This window comes from Pteropus medius, unplaced genomic scaffold (assembly GCF_902729225.1).
Source record: "Pteropus medius unplaced genomic scaffold, Ma_sr-lr_union100, whole genome shotgun sequence".
NCBI classification, from domain to species: Eukaryota; Metazoa; Chordata; class Mammalia; order Chiroptera; family Pteropodidae; genus Pteropus; species Pteropus medius.
Window position 1 is genome coordinate 7,188,656 of NW_024351647.1, and position 5,133 is coordinate 7,193,788.

Here is a 5,133-nt window from a genome sequence, read left to right on the forward strand (position 1 = left end):
TTTCACAGAGTATTAAGTTTTCTACTCCAGACTTGATATTATATTGTCCTTGAAACTGTAGGAAAATCTACATGTGACCCTAGAGGAATTCCAGTACCCAGGCTTGTGGATCAGCAGGCATAAGAGTGGGAAAGGAGTGAAGAGAGGTGACATTCTACCAGCCATTTCAAGTATAGTGAACACTCCCTTGGAAATAAAAATGTGTTATGGCATGAGTCTCACTTAATACAAATATACTTTTTAGATAAGTTAATTATACTTTATTGCCTTAGAAACATCATTATTCAGGCATAGAGAAAGTCATTTGAAGTTAACAAATCAGTGGATTCAAAATTATTAGAGAAATATCTATACTTTCACAGAGGGATTGGTTTGTAGAAAGCATTAAAACTTGTTTGGTGGGTCACAGTCTTGTTGGAGACAGTCAGGGCCAGTGAGGTTGAAGTCAGTAGGGAAATGAGGAGAAAACAAAAATAAGGCTTTCTGTGATTCTGCTTCCACACTGTAGGGATCATACTGTGTTCCTTTGTAATAGTGTGGTTTATGACTTCTCATTCATGTAGAATTAATTGGAGGAATGAAGACAAACTTTAGTTCCTCTGGTCAGAAACATTAGATCAACATGCAAATTTACTAAAGAATTTTCAGAGTTTGATTTTTTTTTTTTGCATTGGACTGACATTAGAGATGTTGATAAACATTTATGTACTTCACACTTGTAACATTTCTTCAAAGGCATGAACAATATATTTGGATATTATATAGATCAGAAAGGTTTTGGTGATGAGGAAATGTATTCGAAAGGAATCTCTTAACAAACACTTCAACAAATATTCAAATAAAGTCATCAAATAAAAATCCCTAAGACTATATTTGGCAATGACTTCCAAGTTTTTGGAAGGGGAAATATAAAATAAATACTAAACCAACATTTTAAAAAATATTTTTTCAAGAGGTTGTTTCAATTGGTTGGATGTCTTGAATATCAATTAATATAAGCATGCCAAAGAGAAGTTTAGAAATTTTGAGGGTGTGCAGAGTTGAAACTATAATATTCATTTTAATTATTTCTAGCTTGTATTAAAAAGATAAAAGAGTAATAACAAAGGGAAGACTCATCTAAAGAATGAGAAAGACAAAAGGTTGTGTATACCTTCATAAACATTTTGACTGCTTTGCACTAATCGAGCCTACTAGAAAAAAAGTGATAAATGCTGTAAAAGCAGCTGGATAGTAACAATTTTCTATTTACTCTTTGACTAATTTTTTTTTTATTGGAAAGAGGCAATTTTCACATGTAGAAATGGCTGACAATATAAGTAATTTACAATAGAGGTATGCACTGAGGTAATTATAGGTATTGATTGAAAAATATAGAAGATAAATCCATGGTTTATGTTAGAGACAGTTTAAAAGATGAAGGAAAGTACTTTACATGTTGATGATGATTGAGGAATATCACAATGATATTGCCTGTACATTGCTTACAATGCTCAAAGCTTCTGATGCTGCTGGCCTTCTAACTCCTGTTTCATTTAATGATAATCAAAACATTCATTAGAAGTAAGTAATGTAGTTTTGAGCTGTGGTGAAGAGTGCTCTAGGATGTGAGGTCTGGGTTGTTCTCTGAACTGATAGAGTTCAGAGATGAGTGAATAAATAGGAATTAAAGTTGTTATGGGGGAATCTGAAACATAATATAGTGTGCTTCCTCAGAAAAAATTAGGACATAAATATTTAGTTAAACAAATATTTAGTCAATAAATAATAGACTCACGTGGATAGTGAGGTGCCTGGAGGAAATGTCAATATCAATGTTTAGGAACCAGCCCCACTGCCCAAATATCCCATGGCATGGATTTAGACAGCGGACCCTGAGGGAAGCCTCCTTAGCACAGTAGGTTTCAACACGGCTGCACACTTGTCAGGTCTCTCTATTTTTTCTAACTTGCTTCTGCACGTTTTTCTGGGGGAAATGGTGTTAGCTGGTCTCTTCTATCAATTCTTTTTTTAATGAATTAAACCTCCCTTAAGCTTGTTGGATTCACTCTATTGGCTTATGATAATGAGACAGAGAAGTTATGAGGGATTAATTCACTTTGCCAGATGCTAAAAACAATTTTTTCATTGACAATGTAATTACCCATTCTATAGACAGCTCAAAAAATATAGGATAAGATATTACATACCAAGAACTATTATCATCAGATTATCCGTCTATTCGTCCACCTATCCATGCACTATCCATGCATCTATCCATGCTTGGTGGTGGCAGTGCTAGTGGAGATCCGTGGGGAACCCACAATATTAAATTGGTGTGGAATAAACACGAGCAGTTTGGTTGTGAAAAAAGATAGATATTTAAAAAACATTATAAAGAAAAAAATAAATATATTAGCTGGAACTCATGAAATTGATATTTGGCTATTTTTTGATCTACTAAAATACCAATTTTATATGGTGCAAACTAATAAATATATACACCCAGAGATCAATAATCTGTTGCTTATCCTTTATTTCTATTTTCTAGGATTACTTTTTAAAATATGTTTTCTACACATTTGCTTTTATAAGCTGCTCTTTTTAATTAAATATTTATTATAAATATATTCATGATTTTTTTTTTACATATAAAATTAAGTGCTTTTCCCAGTTGGATATACTATTATACTGAAACTATATTCCTCATTGTTTCGATCTAGGTTATTTTAGTTTTTTCCTTCTTATAAATAGCTAAATATTTTAGCTCATTTGTTATACCTTATGAAAAATTTATTGTAATGAGAGTCTTTAGTTATAGACCAATTTTAAAAAATGTTGGATATATATTTTGAAATTGTGTAGTGGAGAAGTTCTATGAATTTGTACTCTGAATTACAGAGTATGGAGAGGGTCTGTTTCCTCACAGCCTCACTCATATTATTTATTTATTTTTAACTCTGGAAGTTTTCTATAAATATAATAGCAATTCCATATTGTTTTATTTATGTTTCTTTGATTAATAGTGAGTTTGACTATTCTTCATATGTTGACTATTTAGATTTTTTATTTTGTTCAAGTCTTTGTGTGTTTGTTCATTTTAAATTTGGTTTATCATTATATTTAACAACCATTTTCCCACATTTGTTTTTTTCTTTTAAAAATTTTATATAGCAAATTAAAATTTTTAATCTGAAACTATTTTTTTTCTGTGTGATTTGCCCATATTAGGATATGCTTAGATTCTTCTCATACTAAGGGTTACCTAAAAATAAGCCTATATATTCTATTTTGTTTCTCTTATTTTTATTGAAATATTCATTTAAAAACTCAGTTACTGTTTGTAAGGTAAGGAATTCAATTTATTTTTGCCAAGTTTGGTCAGTCGTGTCAACACCATTTATTGACAGATTTATTTGTACTGTACTGATTTGATGTGATTTGTTGATAGACTCCTCTGGATCCTTCTATTACATTCTTCACTTTGAAGCTATTGTTAACTTTTTAAGCAGGAATGTGATTATTTCATTGTTTGCTCACTGGAGTTCTATCACTTCCAAAATATAGACCAAATTAATTCTTTACACACCATATGATTATACCTTGACCAGACCCTTAATGGTTTTCTTTTATTTCTTCCAAATTGTTCTGTTTCTTCATGCTGCAGAATATTTCTCATGCATTTTTCCTGGTTAGATGATTAGTTGTTTAACACCTAGCTTCACAACTAGACTACAAACTACATAAAGACAGGGTGTATATGGCACAGTGCAAGTACATAGGAGGCTTCATGGCAGCTGCTCAATGAATATTTGTTAAATGAGTAAACTACTATAGGACTTTTCAAGGGACTTCTGTTACAGAGTGAAAATTTCTCTTAATATCAGAATTTGAAGCCCAAGAACATCTGCTTCCTTCAATATCTGGTTCATTCTTCTATAATTATTTTTATTTGTTCCTTTCAGGTAACACAAAATCAATGAGTAAAACAAATTACTCTGAAGTGTCTCAATTTGTGTTCCTGGGACTTTCTACCTATAGACCAGTGCAGCATTTCTTCCTGGGCTTCTCTACAATGTTGTATGTAGTGATCGTTCTAGGAAACCTCCTTGTTGTGTTTATAGTGACCTTTGACCCTCATTTACTGCTCCCCTCCATGTACTTCCTTTTAGCCAACCTCTCATTTATTGATTTGTGTTTTTCTGCTTTAACAGTTCCTAAGATGATTTCTGACTTGTACTCTGGGCAAAAAACCAGGGATGTGTCATTCAAATATTTGTCTTTCACATCCTGGGTATATCTGAGATGTTGCTGCTTGTTGCCATGGCCTTGGACTGATATGTGGCCATATGTAAGCCCCTCCATTACCTGACTGTCATGAGCCCACAAATGTGCATTTGCTTCCTTCTGGTGCTTGGGTTATAGGCCTCATTCACTCAGTGGTACAGTTAGCTTTCATGGTCCACTTGCCTTTTTTGTGGTCTTAATGAGAGAGATAGCTTTAACTGTGACCTTCCTTGGTTTATCAAACTTACTTGCACAGACACCTGCAGTATGGATTTCATGGTTACTGCCAACAGTGGGTTCATTTCCGTGGGCACCTTATTCTTGTTGATTATCTCCTATATCTTCATCCTGGTCAATATATAAAAACGTTCTTCAGGTGGTTGTTTTAAGGCCCTTTCTACTCTGTCAGCTCACATTACTGTGGTGGTTTTGTTCTTTGGATCATGTATCTTCATTCACATGTGGCCATTTCCCACAGTGCCAGTGGATAAGTTTCTTGCCATTTTGGACTTCATGATTATGCCTCTTCTGAATCCTATTATCTACACATTGAAGAATAAGGATATGAAGATGGCAATGAGGAGACTGAGTAGTCAACCCCTAAATCTCAGGAAGATCTAAGTAACTCATAGGAGCACAAATTACTTTGTACATTACTTCAAGTAATGCAAATGTTTAAATAACTAAGAAATTGGGGCTGTTTTTTCTAAGATTGCCATTTTATAGTATTCAGAATAGATATTTGATTATGAGATTACATTGAATTATCACATGAACTCTGTTTTAAATAAGTTGTTTGGCAACTGAATTAAAGCTCCAGAAAATGTTTTGAGAAGTTGCTGAAAAATCATAGATTACAGACTTAGA

General features: G+C 33.0%; 1 pseudogene; it reads left to right on the forward strand.

The window, feature by feature from the left end:
• Nucleotides 1–3,948: 3,948 nt before the first annotated feature.
• On the forward strand, nt 3,949–4,887 carry LOC120587132 (olfactory receptor 4F6-like; annotated as a pseudogene).
• The last annotated feature ends 246 nt before the right edge of the window (nt 4,888–5,133 follow it).